Source organism: Saimiri boliviensis, chromosome 8, assembly GCF_048565385.1.
Source record: "Saimiri boliviensis isolate mSaiBol1 chromosome 8, mSaiBol1.pri, whole genome shotgun sequence".
Classification (NCBI taxonomy): domain Eukaryota; kingdom Metazoa; phylum Chordata; class Mammalia; order Primates; family Cebidae; genus Saimiri; species Saimiri boliviensis.
This window is the reverse complement of record NC_133456.1, coordinates 70,305,672-70,316,231: the sequence shown is the minus strand read 5'-3', so window position 1 is coordinate 70,316,231 and position 10,560 is coordinate 70,305,672. Positions and strand designations below refer to the sequence as shown.

Here is a 10,560-nt window from a genome sequence, read left to right as displayed (position 1 = left end):
AGCCGTGCTTCCCTTGCTTATCACATTGTCCAAGATGCGCTGAGAGTCACACCCCATCATTTTCCAATCTCAGTTCAGCTTTTTGGGAAGTCTTCTTTTCATCTCTAGTCTGAAAACATGTTGTCATAAAGCTTTCCTTCTAACAACAGAGATCCCTCTATCTCTCTCTTTCTCTCCCAAGTAGCTTCTTCTTTCTACAGAAGATATTTCCCTTCTCATCACAGGTATACTAGCATTCAAAGGGCAAATGTCCAAGCAGAAAGTCCCCTTTCACCTCTTTACTTCTTCCAGATTCACTACTTATGGATTACACATGTATACCCGAGAAACGTAGAGTTGTCAGATTGAACCAAAAGACCAAAATAGTGATACTGACTGCATGGTTAGAGAAAAAGAAACTATTTCTAAATGAATAAACTACTCATTTTTCTTTCATTTGAGAACCATTCTTGTTGAGATGAATTTCACTTAAATAATTTTAAAAATTGTTCAAAAAGTTTTTCGCAACGGGTTTGCCGCCAGAACATAGGTGTCGTGAAAACTACCCCTAAAAGCCAAAATGGGAAAGGAAAAGACTCATATCAACATTGTCGTCATTGGACATGTAGATTCCGGCAAGTCCACCACTACTGGCCATCTAATCTACAAATGCGGGTGCATTGACAAAAGAACCATTGAAAAATTTGAAAAGGAGGCTGCTGAGATGGGAAAGGGCTCCTTCAAGTATGCCTGGGTCTTGGATAAACTGAAAGCTGAGCGTGAACGTGGTATCACCATTGATATCTCCTTGTGGAAATTCGAGACCAGCAAGTACTACGTGACTATCATTGATGCCCCAGGACACAGAGACTTCATCAAAAACATGATTACAGGGACATCTCAGGCTGACTGTGCTGTCCTGATTGTCGCTGCTGGTGTTGGTGAATTTGAAGCTGGTATCTCCAAGAACGGGCAGACCCGAGAGCATGCCCTCCTGGCTTACACACTAGGTGTGAAACAACTTATTGTTGGTGTTAACAAAATGGATTCCACTGAGCCACCCTACAGCCAGAAGAGATACGAGGAAATCGTTAAGGAAGTCAGCACTTATATTAAGAAAATTGGCTACAACCCCGACACAGTAGCATTTGTGCCAATTTCTGGTTGGAATGGTGACAACATGCTGGAGCCAAGTGCTAACATGCCTTGGTTCAAGGGTTGGAAAGTCACCCGTAAGGATGGCAATGCCAGTGGGACCACACTGCTTGAGGCACTTGACTGCATCCTACCACCAACTCGTCCAACTGATAAGCCCTTGCGCTTGCCTCTCCAGGATGTCTATAAAATTGGTGGTATTGGTACTGTTCCTGTTGGCCGAGTGGAGACTGGTGTTCTCAAACCTGGTATGGTGGTCACCTTTGCTCCAGTCAACGTTACAACTGAAGTGAAATCTGTTGAAATGCACCATGAAGCTTTGAGTGAAGCTCTTCCTGGGGACAATGTGGGCTTCAATGTCAAGAACGTGTCTGTCAAGGATGTTCGTCGTGGCAACGTTGCTGGTGACAGCAAGAACGACCCACCAATGGAAGCAGCTGGCTTCACTGCTCAGGTGATTATCCTGAACCATCCAGGCCAAATCAGTGCTGGCTATGCCCCTGTACTGGATTGCCACACAGCTCACATTGCCTGCAAGTTTGCTGAGCTGAAGGAAAAGATTGATCGCCGTTCTGGTAAAAAGCTGGAAGATGGCCCTAAATTCTTGAAGTCTGGTGATGCTGCCATTGTTGATATGGTTCCTGGCAAGCCCATGTGTGTTGAGAGCTTCTCAGATTATCCACCTCTCGGTCGCTTTGCTGTTCGTGATATGAGACAGACAGTTGCCGTGGGTGTCATCAAAGCAGTGGACAAGAAGGCTGCTGGAGCTGGCAAGGTCACCAAGTCTGCCCAGAAAGCTCAGAAGGCTAAATGAATATTATCCCTAATACCTGCCACCTCAGTCTTAATCAGTGGTGGAGGAAGAACGGTCTCAGAACTGTTTGTTTCAATTGGCCATTTAAGTTTAGTAGTAAAAGACTGGTTAATGATAACAATGCATCGTAAAACCCTCAGAAGGAAAGGAGAATGTTTTGTGGACCACTTTGGTTTTCTTTTTTGCTTGTGGCAGTTTTAAGTTATTAGTTTTTAAAATCAGTACTTTTTAATGGAAACAACTTGACCAAAAATTTGTCACAGAATTTTGAGACCCATTAAAAAAAGTTTAATGAGAAAAAAAAAAAAAATTGTTCAAAAAATGCTGTAGCCGCCACTTGAGTGCGACAAACATACTGATGCTTTACACTTCAAACTAAAAGTCTACTGAAATGCCATTAAAAGAGTAATATTTAAGTACTTTTCCTTTATGTAAGAAGGATTATTTTCTGTATATTTATTCTGGAAAATATAAAGCCCAAAAAGAATATAAAAATCCCCATCAAAAGATAACTATTAGATTTACCACATAAACAGAATTAAAAATCATATGATAATCTCAATTGATACAGAAAAAGCCTTTGATAAAATCAAACATCCCTTCATGATTAAAACCCTCAACAAGCTAGGCACCAAAGGAATTTACCTGAAAATAATAAGAGCCAGATATGGCAAACCCACAGTCAACATCATACTGAATGAACAAAAGATGAAAGCATTTCTCTTGGGAACTGAAACAAGACAAGGATACCTACTCTCACCGCTCCTATTCAACACAGTATTGGAAGTCCTACCCAGAGCAACAGGCAAGACAAAGAAATAAAAGGCATCCAAGCAGGAAAAGAAATCAAACTATCACTCTTCACTGATAATATGATTCTATACCTAGAAAACCATAAAGACTTCACCAGAAGGCTCCTGGAACTGACAAATGACTTCAATAAAGCTTCAGGACATAAAATCAATGCACAAAAATTAGAAGCATTTCTATACACCAATAACTTTCAAGCTGAGAGTCAAATCAAGAATGCAATCCCAACAATAGCCACAAAAAATAAAATAGTTAAGAGTATATCTAACCATGCAGATGAAAGGTCTCCACAAGGAGAACTACAAAACACTGCCTAAAGAAATCAGAGGTGACACAAATAAACAGGAAAAAATTCCATGCTCGTGGATTAGAAAAATCAATATTGTTAAAAAGGCCATACTGCCCAAAGCAATTTATAGATTTAGTGATATCCATATCAAACCACCAGCATTATTTTTCACAGAATTAGAAAAAAACTATTCTAAAATTTAAATGAAACCAAAAAAGAGCCTGAATAACAAAAGAAATCCAAAGCAAAATGAATGAAGCCAGGGGCATCAAATCACCTGACTTCAAACTATACTATGGATCTACAGTAACCAAAACAGCATGTTACTGCTACAAAAGCAAACACATAGACCAACAGAACTGAATATAAAACTCGGAAATAAAGTTGCACACCTACAGCCCGCTGATCTTCAACAAAGTCAACGAAAACAAGCAATGGGGAAAGGACTTCCCCACTGAGTAAATGGTGCTGAGACAGCTGGCTAGCCATATGCAGGAGAATGAAACTGGGCCCCTATCTTTCCCATATACACAAATCAACTCAAATGGATTAAAGAAAGGTGCAAATGTAAGACCTCAAACCATAAGAACCCTAAAAGAAAACCAAGGACACATCATTCTGGACATCAGCTTTGGGAAAGAATTTATTTATAAGTCCTCAAAAGCAACTGCAACAAAAACAAAAATTGACAAGTGGAACCTAAGTAATCTAAAGAGCTTCTACATAATGAAAGAAACTATCAACAGAGTAAACAGACAACTTACAGAATACGCAAAAATATTCACAAACTATGCATCTAACAAAGTTCTAATATACAGAATCTACAAGGAACTTAAATAATCCAACAAGCATGAAACAACCCCATTAAAAAGTGGGCAAAGAACACAAACGAACATTTCTCAAAAGAAGACATACAAGTTTGGCCAACAAACATAAAAAAACGCTCAACATACCAATCATCAGAGAAACGGAAATCAAAGCCACAATGAGATGCTATCTCACACCAGTCAGAATGGCTATTTTTAAGAAGTCAAAAACAACAGAGGCTGGCGAGACTATGGGGAAAAGGGAATGCTTACACACTGTTGGTGGGAATGTAAAATAGTTTAGCCATGGTGGAAAGCAGTGCGGAGATTTCTCAAAGAACTTAGAACTACCATTCAACCCAGCGATCCCACTACTGGATATATACTCAAAAGAAAATACATAATTCTACCAAAAAGACACATGCACTTGTATGTTCACTGCTGCCCTACTCACAATAGCAAAGACACGGAAAAGACATGGAATCAACCTATGTGCCCATCAACAGTGTATTGGATAAAGAAAATGTGAGGCATATACACCATGGACTAGCATGCAGCTACAAAAAGGAATGATATGTCTTTTGCAGCACCATGGATGCAGCTGGAGACCATTATCCTAAGAAAATAAATGCAGAAACAGAAAACCAAATACCATATGTTTTCACTTATAAATGGGGGATAAACAATGGGGACTCATGGACATAAAGATGGGAACAATAGACATTGGAGACTACTAAAGGGGGAAGGAGGCGGGAGGGGCAAGGTTGAAAAACTACTAATTGGGAACTATGCTCACTATCTGGGTGATGGGATCATTCATATCCCAAACTTCAGCCTCATGCCATATACACAGGTAACAAACATGCACATATACCCTATGAATCTAAAATAAAAGTTGAAATTATATTAAAAACAAAGTACTGCTTTTAAATCTGAGAACTTGTTACATGGTTCTGTGTTTTATTAAAAGACATAGAACTTTATGTTTTTTTAAATTATACAGGTAAAACATGTACAGATAGATGTGGAAAACATGATTTAAACATACACACAAATATGGAAAATATTTGAGTGTATCACCACATATATTTAAAGTATTCACATGTGTGTTTGTGTTTGCGTGTGTGTGTATATGTATGTATATACACATACTTTTTAAAAAGCTATAACCACTAAACCTGAAAACATGTTGTCATAAAGATTTTCTTCTAAAAACAGAGATCCTTCTACCTCTCTCTTTCTCTCTGAAGTAGCTTCTTCTTTCTATAAAAGATGCTTCCCTTCTCATCACAGTTATACAAGTATTCAAAGGGAAAATGTCCAAGCCCTTGGCAACTATCCAAATATGTGTGTGTGTGTGTGTGTGTGTGTGTGTGTGTGTGTGTATAAAAATCTATCTATCTATCTATCTATAAATTAATATTTTAGTTAATATTACCTTTTGGACAACTTTGGACATTACTAAAATTTTTTCAAGAACATAATTTTAATGATCTTAAAATATTTCAGCTTCTGCATGTACCCTAATTTATCGGCCACTTAGTGCAGGAACTTTATACCCAGTAAAGAAGTTATTATTGGATGGAATTAAAATTAGGAAATAGGTTGGGCCTGGTGGCTCATACCTGTAATCCCAGAACTTTGGGAGGCAGGCCAAGGCGGGTGAATCACTTGAGGTCAGGAGTTCACGACCAGCCTGGCCAACATGGTGAAATCCCATTTCTACTAAAAATACAAAAATTAGCTGGATGTGGTGATGCATGCCTGTAATCCCAGATACTCAGGAGGCTGAGGCACGAGAATCACTTGAAACCGGGAGGCAGAGGTTGCAGTGAGCTGAGTTGCTGCCACTGCACTCCAGCCTGGGTGACAGTCAGACTCTATCTCAAAAATAAATATATAAAGAAATAATTTAAGAAAATAAGGAAAGAAGACTTTGAACAAGACAGCAAGATAGTGTTTTTTCTTCCTGTTTCTCTTTCTCCCTTCCTTCCTTCCTTCCTTTCTTCCTTTTTTAAAAGAACAGTGGTTGACTATAGGAACCCACAAGGAACCAAAAGCCCAATGTGAGCCACAGCATCCTTCAAGTATATATGAAGCATACATCCTTCATATATACATATATATATATATATATATATATATATGGTAATACAGCACTACTATGGTGATTATATATATAATTATCACATATTATATTTATAATTATAAATATATATTATCCATTATATAATTATTAAATATATAATTATAGATATATAATTATAATATAAATATAAATATAATATATAATTATAATATATAACTCAAAATTATATAATTATATATAATTATATAAAATTGTTTATAATTATATGTTTATAATAATATATAATTACATATATATAATCACCAATGTTGTATACCATTAAAAAAAAATATATATGATGTATGCTTCATATACATATAAATATATTACCATATATATTTACTATACATATGTATATATATGTACTTCATATATATATTACCATATATATATTTTTATATCTATGAAGCATACATATATATAATAGTAATACAGTATATTTACTCCTCTTCTCCCCTCCTTCCCTTGACTCTACATATTTATTTTCAAGTCCTTCCACTTACTCCTCTGTTGTTTCTTTCCTGTCTCACTACTTCCTAACCATTTCCCTAGCCAGAACACACACACAGACTCCTTCACGTTGTCTTGAAGCACAATTCTCAGCCTCTAGTCAATTCCCCTCTGACCTTCATAACTACTGTATTTGTCTGACTTTCTCAAAACACAATTTTCATGATTTCACTCCTCAATCAAGACCTTTTAATTGCTCTCCAAGTTATATCTTCTCTCATCTCCTTAGTCTGAGACCTCTACCAGTTGTCTCAACAGAAGTTCAGCAACCTCCCTGGGACATTTGGTTATCCCATGGCCCAAACAAGCCATCAATAACTCCACAAGGGATGATACATAATGGTGAATATGTTCTCATGGAACCTCCCCAGAGGTCCTTCTCTTATTCAATTTGTTAGCATGGTTTCCCCTCCTTAACATCTGATACTTGTCGCCTTTCTAGGTCCATTTCCTGCTTTTCTTTCATTCCTCACAACCTTCTATACTCAAATCACTCCAGACAGCTTGCCATCCCTGGAAGACAAACGCTCTTGCACATCTCATGATCTTGACTACTGGTATTCTCAGTGTCTTATGCTTATCTTCCTTTCACCACTTAGAGAAAGGTAGGACCAATACCAACCAATATCACTTCTGCAAACTCACCTCCCTAACCTGCATCAACTGCTTTCTGTTCTATTTTACCACAGTGTATTAGTCCGTTTTCATGCTGCTGAGAAAGACATACCAGAGACTGGGCAATTTACAAAAGAAAGAGGTTTATTGGAATCACAGTTCCACATGGCTGGGGAGGTCTCACAATCACTGGCAGAAGGTGAAAGGCACATCTTACCTGGTGGCAGACAAGAGAGATTGTGCAGGAAAATTTCCCTTTTTAAAACCATCAGATCTTGTGAGACTAATTCACTATTGCAAGAACAGCACGGCAAAGATCTGCCCCCATAATTCAATCGCCTCCCATGTGTTCCTCCCATGACGTGTGGGAATTGTGGGAGTTACAATTCAAGAGATTTGGGTAAGGACACATTCAAATCATATTGTTCCACCCCTGGCACCTTCCAAATCTCACATTCTCACATTTCAAAACAATCATGTCTTCCAAACAGGTCCCCTAAAGTCTTAAGTCATTTCAGCATTAACTCAAAAGTCCAGGGTCCAAGGACTCATCTGAGACAAGGCAAGTCTCTTACACCCGTGAGCCTGTAAAATCAAAGCAAGTTAGTTACTTCATAGATACAATGGGAGTACAGGCATTGGGTAAATACAGCCATTCCAAATGGGAGAAATTGGCCAAAACAAAGGGGTTATAGGCCCCATGCAAGTCTAAAATCCAGCAGGGCAGTCAAATCTGAAAGGTCCAAAGTGATCTCCTTTGACTCCATGTCTCACATCCAGGTCATGCTGATGCAAGAGGTGGATTCCCACAGTCTTAGTCACCTCCACCCCTGTGGCTTTGCAGGTTATAGTCCATCTCCTGGCTGTTTTCACAGGCTAGTGTTGAGTGTCTGGAGCTTTTTGAGGGTAACAGTGCAAGCTGTAAGTGGATCTACCATTCTGGAGTCTGGAGGACAGTGGCCCTCTTCTCATAGCTCCACTAGGCAGTGTCCCAGCAGGAACTCTGTGTGGGGGCTCGGGCCCCACATTTCCCTTCTGCACTGCCCTAGTAGAGGTTCTCCATGAAGGCCCCACCCCTGTAGAAAACTTCTGCCTGGACATCCAGGCATTTCCATACATCCTCTGAAATCTAGGCAGAGGTTCCCAAATCCCACTTCTTGACTTCTGTGCACCTGCAGGCTCAATACCACATGAAAGCTGCCAAGGCTTGGGGCTTGCACCCTCTGAAGCCATAGCCTGAGCTGTACCTTGGCCCCTTTTAGTCACAGCTGGAGCAGCTAAAACACAGGGCACAAGTCCTTAGGTTGCACATAGCATGTAGAACCTGGGCCTGGCCCACAAAACCATTTTTTCCTCCTAGGCTTGTGATGATAGGGGCTGCTGTGAAGACCTCTGAAATGCCCTGGAGATATTTTCTCCATTGTCTTGGGGATTAACATTCGGCTCCTGGTTACTTATGCAAATTTCTGCAGTTGGCTTGACTTTCTCCTCAGAAAATATGATTTTCTTTTCTCTCTCATTGTCAGGCTGTACATTTTCTGAACTTTTATGCTCTGCTTTCCTTATAAAACTGAATGCTTTTAACAGCTACTAAGTCATCTCTTGAATGCTTTGTTGCTTAGAAATTTCTTCCACCAGATACCCTAAATCAACTCTCTCAAGTTCAAAGTTCCACAAATCTCTAGGGCAGGGGCAAAATGCCACCAGTTTCTTTGCTAAAACATAACAAGAATCACCTTTGCTCCAGTTCCCAATAAGTTCCTCATTTCTATCTGAGACCACCTCAGCCTGGACCTGGACCTGGACCTTATTGTACATATCACCATCAGCACTTTGGGCAAAGCCATTCAAGTCTCTAGGAAGTTCCAAACTTTCCCACATTTTCCTGTCTTATTCTGAGCCCTTCAAAATTATTCCAGCCTCTGCCTGTTATCCAGTTCCAACATTGCTTCCACATTCTCAGGTATCTTTTCAGCAGTGCCCCATTTTGTTGGTACCAATTTACTGTACTAATCCATTTTCATGCTGCTGATAAAGACATATCCAAGGCTTGGCAATTTACAAAATAAGAAGGTTTATTGGACTCACAGTTTCACTTGGGTGGGGAGGTCTCATAATCACGGCAGAAGGTGGAAAACACATCTCACATGGCAGCAGACAAGAGAAGAGAGCTTGTGCAGGGAAACTCCTTTTTAAAACTACCAGATTTCATGAGATTCATTCACTGTCACAAGAACAGGACAGGAAAGACCTGCCCCTATAATTCAATCATCTCCCACTGGGTTCCTCCCACAACATGTGGGAATTGTCAAAGTTACAATTCAAGATGAGATTTGGGTGGGGATGTAGCCAGACCATATCACACGGCATTTGCTTTAAATTGTTTTGTTTGTATTTACAATGAATTCTATGTATGTCTGTCTCTCAGGCTATACTGTGTAAAATCCTCAGGACAGAGATCATTTCCTACAGTTATTTCTAAATGTCCTATATTCAGCTTTTATTCTTCAAAGTTTTACATGGTGCCTACTAAATATTTGATATTTGATGGAATTTGAATGGTTTTCATCAATTCTATCTTGCTTTTGGGCTACATATTATTGTACATCTCTGTTCTATGTATTCCACTTTAAGTGTTTAAATTATTTTTTTATGCATGAGGTATACCACAAATTGTAAGTTGGGCTTTGGTTGGCTCAATACCCATCCTCTTCCACTTCCACCACGTCTTGAGTAAGTCTCCTCTCCAAGTGTTTAAAAATAATACTCTGATGGCCGGGCACAGTGGCTTATGCTTATAATCCCAGCACTTTGGGAGGCCATGGCAGGTGGATCACCTGAGGTTGGGAGTTCAAGACCAGCCTGACCAAAAAAAGAAACCCCATCTCTACTAAAAAAAAAAAATACAAAATTCGCCTGGTGTGGTGGCACATACCTGTAATCCCAGCTACCCAGGAGGCTGAGGCAGGAGAATAGCTTGAACCTGAGGTTGTGGTAAGCCGAGATCACACCATTGCACTCCAGCCCAGGCAACAATAGCAAAACTCTGTCTCAAATAAGAATAAGAATATTCTGGCATTCTATAAAGTCAGGGAGATATTCAATAAACTTTTTTTGCTTATTAAGAAAGAAAAATGATAATTTCTTTGGCTGAGGCTTCAAATAAAATTCAAGATAAAAGGATCATTGACATCAATCACTGCAGCACATGATAGAAGACCAAGGTTTCCACACCAATCTTTTTCAATTTTTGGTTATGTAGAGGGCCTAGGGAGTTAACCACTGCTATTATTTTCCTCCTCTATTATTTTTGCATGGTTTAGAGAAGCCCTTTGCAAGTCGCTCTAATAATAATGCTGCCCCTCATTAAGCACGTACTCCCAGCAGACACAGTGCCAATGGCTTGACTTGCACTGTCTCATGTAATCCTTCCAATAATACTAAAAATTCATTT

General features: G+C 39.2%; 1 pseudogene; it reads left to right on the top strand.

The window, feature by feature from the left end:
* The first annotated feature begins 503 nt into the window (after window positions 1-503).
* LOC120367609 (elongation factor 1-alpha 1 pseudogene) lies at window positions 504-2,252 on the top strand (annotated as a pseudogene).
* Window positions 2,253-10,560: the final 8,308 nt, after the last annotated feature.